This window comes from Salvelinus sp. IW2-2015, linkage group LG16 (assembly GCF_002910315.2).
Source record: "Salvelinus sp. IW2-2015 linkage group LG16, ASM291031v2, whole genome shotgun sequence".
NCBI lineage: Eukaryota > Metazoa > Chordata > Actinopteri > Salmoniformes > Salmonidae > Salvelinus > Salvelinus sp. IW2-2015.
The window spans coordinates 42,609,829-42,620,244 of record NC_036856.1 but is presented as its reverse complement, the minus strand read 5'-3'; the positions used below and the strand labels follow the sequence as shown (position 1 = coordinate 42,620,244).

At 46.8% G+C, this 10,416-nt stretch overlaps 1 protein-coding gene across 1 annotated transcript in view; it reads right to left on the bottom strand.

The window, feature by feature from the left end:
* The window catches only part of LOC111975516 (1-phosphatidylinositol 4,5-bisphosphate phosphodiesterase gamma-1), a 93,576-nt gene that overhangs the window by 69,004 nt on the left and 14,156 nt on the right, over positions 1 to 10,416 (bottom strand). The window lies entirely within an intron of this gene.

Genomic DNA, 10,416 nt, shown 5'->3' with positions numbered 1-10,416 from the left:
TCCCCTTCACCAGGGCTTCCGCTGGGGACCACTCTAGCCCCAAACTGCTACGCCCATTATTAATCTATCCATACCCTGCCTTCTTTCTAAGGTCGCTCTTTCGAGCCAACTCCGAAGGCGTTAACGAACAGATTATCACCGCCATCCGAATGCCCACCGTTACCTTCTCGCTAACTGCAATTCTGGTTTTCAGCAGCCTTTGTGTTCGATGGTGTTATGCACCTAGCCACGCTCAAGGTCCTAAACGATATCATACCCGCCATCGATAAGACGAGAATACTGTTTATTTGAAGCATGCTATTCATCGACCTGGCCAAAGGGCTTTCGACTCCGTCAATACCACATGCTTATCTGGCTCAGACGAACTCAACACGCTTGCGATTTCATACAATCGACTATGACATGCTGGCCTATTCAAAACAACTCACACCGAACCTTTCACTGGAGCCAAGTAGGTGACCAACCACACCATACCACCCAACTAAGTGGCTTGAGCCGCCATGTTATCCGTCTGCTGCTGTAAAAATTGGCCCAATGCGGTCACGTCTTGTACAACGCGACCTACTCATCGGCCAACAGTCTCTATGGGAAGGCCGTATCAATTCTCGGGCCGACTCTCTTCCATCGTTACCCTCTGTAAACCATCAAATGATGCTCGCTGCTTTGCTGCTGAGGTTGATTACTTGATCCACCCTCTCGATGCAGCACGAACACACATTCAGCTTTGATCTATAACTTCTGGCACTTCTCCTTGAATGACCAACCTGCTACCGATTAGAATAAAGGTGAAAGTAAGTAAATACAATAACCAAACTCTTGACACCCCTGACCTGTAGACCTGCCCTCACTGGCTAGACTACGTAGCACCGAATGGTAATCTGTCAAGAGTGATAGGACTAGATGTCTTGGGAAATGCTCACCTGTGCTCGCCTACAGCTTAGTATTAGAAACTGTGGTTTGGCTGCATCTGTACGCTAAGCATCATGATGTGTTGTGTTCTTATGTGAGGGGTACGGCTATGGCACCTCATGGCTATTCCTCACATGACAACAAACTCTCATCCATCGTATGCCCTTAAGTCTACTCCCTCTCTCTGTTCCTTCACCCTCTTTCCCCTACTCCTTCTCTGCATCCCAATCTATCCCTTCTCTCTCCGCTCCTGTCCTTCACCCCCTCTTCCCCTCCCTGTAATCTCTCCCCTCTTCACTCTCTACTCGTCATCCCCTCTCACTGTTCTCGTTACCTCTTCTCCTTCTCTGCTTGCGTCCCAATGTTACCCTAATTCCCCTAACTATAGTGCTCACATTTTTGAACCCAGTCGCTACTCATCTCATACGGATAGCGGTGCATGTGGTTTAACAACAACCTCGTATTCCCCCCCTGGTTCTCTACTCTCATCAGTTATTACTCCACACTCCTTCTCCATGTCTCCTCATACCTAAGTGCCACACCTCTCTCTTCTCTCTCCCCTCTCTTTCTCTTTGACCCCATCATCTCTTTTTTCTCTCTTCTCCCAATTGGTACTCACTCCTCTCCTCGCCTACCTCTCCGTATAATCCCATCCCCATCGCTCTCCATGTCTCCTCTCCCGACACCACACCTCCTCCGCCCATACACTCTCTCTTGCAACTCTCCCCTCTTATCCTTACCCTTCGTGATCGCTACCTCCGCTCTACTAACTCCACTACTCACTCTCCTCTCTGGACCAGCTACATAGTAGGACTTCGGTCTGCTACCGGTGTGTTATACAATTCGCTACTCCCTATACTCTAGGCGAACGGAAAGACTTCAGACCCACTTCCACACATACCTTTACTGCTCCTCAGCACCTTTGCCCTGCTGTTGTACTGTGTGCCCTGTCCGTGTGCTGACAGTCACACTGGCCTAACTTGTGTGCTGTGTGTGTACGATATCTACCACTGGCATGATGTAGTGCTATCGTGTGTGTGTGTTATTTGCTACGATGTGCATATGACCAGACCTAATCATCCTCCAAAACACGCGCCACCCCCAAACCACACCTGATGCACCACCTCAACATCAACACAAACATACACAACCACAACACCCCGCTGAAGCTGATGGTCGCTCATAACTTACAGATGTAACTTACATCTGCTGCAACCCATACTACTCTACGACAAGATCATTTTAACACAGAATACCTCTCTTCCTCCACTTAATATCCGACTGCCCCACCACACAACACATGTGCTAAGCCTGCCTACAGATAACACCTGTCGCGCGTCCCAGTGTGATCCTGTCGACATCAACATTCTGTCCCACCTGAATAGCACCAACACCAGTGTCGTCCCTGCGCTGGCTGGCTGTTTTCGCCGCATAAACTACATTGACATATCACGCACCCAGCAAGCTCTCCTTCGAGACAAAACAAACCGGCGCGGCCCTGACGCACGGTCACACGCCCAGCCCCAACACTATAACTAATCTTCGCCCCTAGTCTCACACACCACTGTCAAAGGGTCAACTCATAGATGCACCCAGAAGTGTAACACTCGGCTGCGCGGTTTCTGTACGTAACTCTGACTACAACACAACGCACACCCAGCCACTAAACCCCCCCCACCTACCACAACAAACCAAGCAATCTCGCTACCAAACACTCGGCCCACCCTCGCTCCACAATGCATAGTCCACCAACAACACCGGACATCCAATCACTCCGACCTCCCATATACTACAGCTATGCCATCACAACCTCTGTGGATACTATAACCCACCCAACGTACCAAAAATCAACCGCCCCACCACCCGATACCTACCCCATGCACACCACACACGCTGGCCTGTATTATTGTTTTGTCCTGCTACACTCCTGTGTTACCCAACGTAGTACTGGCTGGCTGCTGGTGTTGTGCTAACTCTGTGAACCCAAGTGTCTGGCTGGCTGTGTTGTGCATTAACTCTGTTAATCTGTACCCAAGTGTCTTGGCCTGGCTGTGTTTGTGTGCTTACTCTGTCTGCACCCAAGTGTCTGGTGGCTGTTGTTTGTCTGGTAACTCTGTGCTACCCAAGTGTCTGGCTGCATGCTGTGTTTGTGCTAACTTCTGTACAAGTGTCTGGTGGCTGATGTTGTCTAACCTCTCTGTGCAACCCAAAGTGTCTGGTGTGTGTTTGTGTGGTTTATTTGCTCAAGACACTCTGCTGTAAGTCATGAAGATTCGTTTTCCTTTGTGGGTGTGGCCAGTGTTGTGTGTGGCGGGACTGTTTCTGTACTACAGTTCTAATTCCAAATATGTTAAAATGCCCCCCCCCGCTGTCATTTCATTGTGTAGCTGTTTAAACATCATTATTGATTTTGAACAATTTTCAGCGGTGGAGGGAGTTGGGGCTGCAGTCGTGTCTGTCTATGTGTGTGTGTGACTAACAGTGTTTTCTCTCTCTCTCTAGTTGATGATATCAGGGATATCATGGAGATCAGCGTGACGTGGGTTGGGAAAGGTTCCCGGGACTTTGAGCGTTATCCAGAGGAGGCTCGTATACAGTAGTACGAATTAGACTCCGACCATCTTTCATCGTGCTCTACGGACTGGGTTCCGCCTCAAAACACTCAGCTGTGCTCTGCGGGTCAGTGTGATGTGTGTGTGTGTGTGTGTGTGTGTGTGTGTGTGTGTGTGGTGGTGTTGTTGTGTGTGTGATGCTGACGATCGTTGCTTCGTGTATTGGTGTTGTGTGTTGTGTGTGTGATGTGTGTGTGTTGTGGTAATTGAATAGTGTGTGTGTGTGTGTGGATGTCTTTCATCGATGTGCTCAGATGGCTCTTCCAATGGCATCAATGTTCTCATATGCTTTAGTTAGTAGATATTCTGGACGGTTAAAGGGGTGGCTGTTGAAGATAAAGTTTCCAATTGTAAATAATGCCATGCTTAACAATCAGTCCTGTGTACAAGGACAGTATGACCACTGCATAAAGCTCACTTTCAGCACTTCGTTAACATTTTATTTTCTCCTGCCACTCTCCACTCATCGCTCTCTGTCGCCTGAGTGCCCTGTCTCACTCTTCATCTGTCTGCTCTTTCTCCTCTACCGCCGCACATCCTATCTCTGTCTCTCTCCTTCTGACGGAGGAGGTTCAGGCTAGCGTCAACACGCCCCACCCACCCACCAGCTCTCTATCTCTCTCTCTCTCTTCTCTCTCTCTCTCTCTCTCTCTCTCTTCTCTCCTCTCTCTCTCTCTCTCTCCTCTCTCTCTTCTCTCTCTATCTCTCTCCTCTCTCTCTCTCCTCTCTCTCTCACCGCGTTCTCTCTCTCTCTCTCTCTCTCTCTCTACTCTCTTCTCTCTCTCGTCTCTCTACTCTTTCTGTCTCTCTCAGGCTTCAATGAGCGAGGAGTCAACATATGTGGACATTGCGATCTCAACCTGGCTGATGCTGGATACTCAGAGTAGCACTCAACAGCACCACAACAGATAACAGGACATGTGATGATGTATGTGGGCTGTGTTGGTGTGTGTTTGTGAGAGGAGAGAGAGAGGAAGACGAGACGGAAGATCGAGAGAGGAGAGAGATGAGAAAGGAGAGAGAGAAGAGAGAGAGAAAGAGAGGAGGCAGATGGAGTCACAGAGTTAGCACAAACACAGCCAGCCAGACACTTGGGTGCACAGAGTTAGCACAAACACACTTGAACACATTTATACACACACAGTCAAAATAGAAAGAGAGATTTTAAAGATTCTTTATAAGATGTGCACACACTTAAGTAACACACACACACACACACACACACACACACACACACACACACACACACACACACACACACGGACACACACACACACAGCAGGGCTGAGAGAAAAGTCATGAAGCTGAATATTTCTCCTGAGATACGAATGTAAACACACCACACCTCACTATGGCTTCCAGAGAGAGAGAGAGTGAGTTAGAGAGCGAGCGACAGAAGGAAGGAAAAGGGGAGATAGAGAAGGCGGGAGGGGGCGAGAGAGAAAGAGAGCGATGGGGAGAGATAACGAGAGTAGGAGAGGAAGAGAGGAGAGAATGGGAGAGAGAAGAAAAAGAGATAGGGGCAAGAGAAAGAGAGGGGGAGAGAGAAGAGAGAGGGCACGAGAGAGAAGCAGAAAGATGTGGAGTAATAACGAGAGGAAGAGAAAAGGGGGGAAAGAGGGTGTGTTAACCACATGGCACCCTATTCCCTATATAGTGCACTGGTCAAAAATGGAGCACTATATAGGGAATAGGGTAACATTTGGGACGCAACCAGGGAGAAGGAAAGAGAGACGAGAACAGTGAGAGGGAGAGAGAGAGAAGGATAGACGGGGAGAGATAAGGGTAGGGGAAGAGAGGGTGAAGGACAGAGCGAGAGAGAAGGATAGATGGGGAGAGAAGGGTAGGGGAAGAGAGGGTGAAGGACAGAGAGAGAGAGAAGCAACATGGAGGAGAGTTGTGTGCATGTGAGGAAAGCATAGTTCCATAGTACCACATAAACACACACATCCATCTTTAGCTACAGAGCAGGCCAACCACAGTTCTACAGAGCAGCAGGTGTAAGCATTCCCATACATCTAGTCTACACTCTACAATACCGTCTACAGTCTACCATACAGTCTACAGCAGGGGTGTCAAAGTTTTTATTTATTTACTTATTTCACCTTTATTTAACACAGTGTCCAAAGAAGGGCCAGAAGTATACAGAATGGTGTCGTCTGCATAGAGGTGGATCAAAGAATCACCAGCAGCAAGAGCGACATCATTGATGTTTACAGAGAACGGAGAGTCGGCCCGAGAATTGAACCCCCATAGAGACTGCCAGAGGTCCGGACAACAGGCCCTCCAATTTGACACACTGAACTCTGTCTGAGAAGTAGTTGGTGAACCAGGCGAGGCAGTCATTTGAGAAACCAAGGCTGTTGAGTCTGCCGATAAGAATGTGGTGATTGACGGAGTCGAAAGCCTTGGCCAGGTCGATGAATACAGCTGCACAGTATTCTCTCTTATCGATGGCGGTTATGATATCGTTTAGGACCTTGAGCGTGGCTGAGGTGCACCCATGACCAGCTCGGAAACCAGATTGCATAGCGGAGAAGGTACGGTGGGATTCGAAATGGTCGGTGATCTGTTCGTTAACTTGGCTTTCGAAGACCTTAGAAAGGCAGGGTAGGATAGATATAGGTCTGTAGCAGTTTGGGTCTAGAGTGTCTCCCCCTTTGAAGAGGGGGATGACCGCAGCAGCTTTCCAATCTTTGGGGATGTCAGACGATACGAAAGAGAGGTTGAATAGGCTAGTAATAGGGGTTGCAACAATTTTGGCGGATCATTTTACAAAGACAGGGTCCAGATTGTCTAGCCCGGCTGATTTGTAGGGGTCCAGATTTTGCAGCTCTTTCAGAACATCAGCTATCTGGATTTGGGTGAAGGAGAAATGGGGGAGGCTTGGGCAAGTTGCTGTGGGGGGTGCAGGGCTGTTGACCGGGGTAGGGGTAGCCAGATGGAAAGCATGGTCAGCCGTAGAGAAATGCTTATTGAAATTCTCAATTATCGTGGATTTATCGGTGGTGACAGTGTTTCCTAGCCTCAGTCTTTCCATGGAGGGCCTAGTGTCTGCAGGTTTTGGGTTTTTCCTTTCAATTAAGTCATAGACAACCAGGTGTGGAGAGTTGCTTACTAATTAGTGACCTTAAATCATCACTCAAGTACAAGGGAGGAGCGAAAACCCGCAGATACTTGGCCCTCCGTGGAATGACTTTTCATGTGGTCTACAGTCTACCATTCAGTCTAAAGCAGGGGTGTCCAACTCATTTTACCTCGGGGGCCGCATTCGGTCTTCAACGAGGTCCGGAGGGCCGCAATGAAAATTGGTTTTATTCCTTGCCGTCAAAATTTGCTAATAATAGTAATCCTCTATCCATCATGTTTGCAATTTCCAATGCTCCCTGACTGTCTAGTAATTAGTAGCGAGCTGGACAGTCAAGAGACCTTATGAGAAAAGGTCAATTGACTGTGCACAGTGATTATTAGCGAGCTGGACAGTAAAAAAACGGTAAGAATATAGGTCCGTTATCTTTCTACACAGTTTTGATTTGGATTTAGTCATTTAAAAGTATATTGAGTTTGTTTCCATATCATACAGTCTACTGTCTACAGTATAGTCTACACTCTACAGTATACTGAACAGTCTATAGTCCACAGTGTACCGTACAGTTTACAATCTACTATACAGTCTACATTCTACCATACAGTCTACAGTCTGCCATGCAGTCTACAGTTTACTGTACAGTCTACCGTAGTTTACAGTCTGCCATACAGTCTACCATACACTCTACAGTCTACCATACACTCTACAGTCTACCAAACAGTCTACAGTCTACCACACAGTCTACAGTCTGCAGTATATAGCCTACTATACAGTCTACTGTCTACCATACAGTCTACCATACAGTCTACCATACAATCTACAGTCTACCATACAGTCTACAGTCTACTATACAGTCTACAGTCTACCACACAGTCTACAGTCCACCACAGTCTACAGTCCACCGTACATTATACAGCCAACCATAGAGTCTACAGTCCACCAAACAGTCTACAGTCTACTGTACAGTTTACAGTCTACCATACAGTTTACAGGCTACAGTCTACAGTCTACCATACAGTTTACAATCTACCATACAATCTACAGTCTACAGTCTACAATATACAGTCTACAGTCTACCATACAGTTTAAAGTATACTGTACAGTCTACAGTCGACCATACAGTCTACAGCCTACCATACAGTCTACAGTCCACCATTCAGTCAGAGGAAATCTGGTTTCTATCTGGGTCTGCTGTATGTGCAGATTATAGATCAGAGGAAAAGTTTGGCACCAGATTAAGAGACTAAGATGATCATCTGAGGGAAGAGAATATCTCCAGCTGGTTACAAGAGTCAGTCGATGTCTGCGTCCCAAATGGGCTCACAAGGCTCTGGTCAAAATAAGTGTAGGAAATAGGCTGCTATTTGGGACTCAGCATGTTCAGTGCTCAATGCCAGAGAGGATAGACTAACATACGTGGCAAGAGAGCTGAGGTGGTGGTGGTGGGAAGGCTGTCCTGGCCATTACTGTATGGGTTTGTGTGTTTGTGTGTGTGTGTTCTGAATACAATGCTGTGAAGCAAATCTGGATGACCTGAGATGGGAGACTGGTCTGGCACTGAGTCAGAAAAGCACTTTACCGTGAAATGCTTACTTACAAGATCATAACCAACAGTGCAGTTCAAGAAGAGTTAAGAAAATACTGTATTTACCAAGTAGACTAAAATAATAAAAAGTAACACAGTAAGAATAACGAGGCTATATACAGGGGGCACCGGTACCGAGTCAGTGTGTGGGGGTACACTGGAGTGATAGATGTGCAGAAGATGAATGTGCAAGTAGAGATACTAGGGTGCAAAGGAGCAAAATAAATAAATAACAGTATGGGGATGAGGTATTTGGATGGGCTATTTAGTTAGTTGAGGTAATTTGTACATGTAGGTGGGGTGAAGTGACTATGCATAGAAAATAAACAGCGAGTAGCAAAAGTGAGGGGGCGGGAGGGGGGGGGGGTCAATGAAACAGTCCGGTGGCGATTTTATTTATTGTTTCAAGCAGTCTATGGCTTGGGGTAGAAGCTGTTGAGGAGCCTTTTGGTCCTAGACTTGGCGCTCCGGTACCGCTTCCCGTGCGGTAGCAGAGAAAAACAGTCTATAACTTGGGTGTGTGTCTATGTGGTAGTGTCGTATGGTGTATTGTGTATTGTGTGTATGTGTGTGGTCTATGTTGTGTGTGTGTGTGGTGTGTGTGTGGTGTGTGTGTGTGTTGTTGTGTAGTGTGTCTATGTGTTATTGTGTGTGTTGTATGTGTGTTATGTGTCTATGGTGTGTGTGAGTGTGTGATATGTGTAGAATGTGGTGTATGTGGTTCTATGTGTGTGTAGTCCTAGTGTGTCTATGTGTGTATGTGTGTGTATGTGTGTGTCATGTGTGGATGTGGTGTTGTATGTGTGTATGTGTGTGTCTATGTGTGTGTGGTGTGTGTGTGTGTGTGTGTGGTGTGTGGTGTGTGTGTGTGTGTGTGTGTGTGTGTGTGTGTGGTGTGTGTGTGTTGTGTGTGTGTGTGTGTGTGTGTGTGTGTGTGTGTGATCTGAGACAATAAGGCGTATCGGTCTGTGTGTGTGTGTGTATGTTTTTTGTGTGTGTGTGTCTGGACAACAAGCGGTATCGGCCTCTCCAGCAAGAGTCACGCTTGCTTCCACATAAAGCCTAGGTTAGTTTAGTTAATACGAGGTCTTCGTGATGCTTCTGGGATTTGTCGCACACTCACCACAAAACACACAAAAACAGTGTTCCTCTCTATGAGGCCTTTCATCCTGGTCCAGTACTTGGTGATTAAGACACACATCCTCTTCTCATCATCTCCTATTCTCTCTCTCTCTCTATCACAACACACTCACAACACACACACACGCACACACGCACACACACACACACACGACACACACACACACACAACACCACAACACACACACACCACACACACACAACAACACACACAAGTACACCACGTACACACACACACACACCCTTACACCTTACTACACACACAACACCACACACAACACACAACACTCCTACTCTTCAAAAACATTCTCTCTCATACAACACACACGCAACGTGCGCGTCGACGCACGCACGCATGGCCCACTGCACCAGCAACGCACGCACGCACCGCTACGCAACGCCACAGACGCAACGCAAACGCGACGCACATGGTCCACACCAACACACACTACACAGTCGATAGCGACACACACACACACAACACATGCAACACACACACACACACACACACACACACACACTGTCTTCTTGCGAAGAAGAGACCTAAACGAAAGATTCTTCTAGTCTATAGATCTGCAGTATATACATCTACAATGACCTCTTTAGAGTACCATTGTATGAGTCATAATACCCATAAAACAAGGAAATGGTTCCAATCGTTTTTCCACCGGTAATGTTTCCCATAGGGTTTTTTAGAAACACTTAAAAGAAGGGCTGTGTTTCGTGTAGCCTACCCTGGAGTGGCATGTTGATAACTGTGTAAATCTCTCTAGGACAAGGTGACTTTTATCAATATATTTGTCCCTTCAAAATAAAATGCTAATTAGCTGCTAATGTGGCTATCATAGTAAAAATGCCATGATGATCTGGCAAAGGTAAATATCTCTGGGTGAACTATTAACTGAATTTAGGGATTTCATTGAATTGACAATTCTGTGAACTGTCTTGTGCAAGTTTTACATTGACACAATACCTGTTAGCAAAGGTGTCAGATAGAGATGACGAGCAGGAACAATACCTGTTAGCAAAGGTGTCAGATAGAGATGACGAGCAGGAACAATACCTGTTAGCAAAGGTGTCAG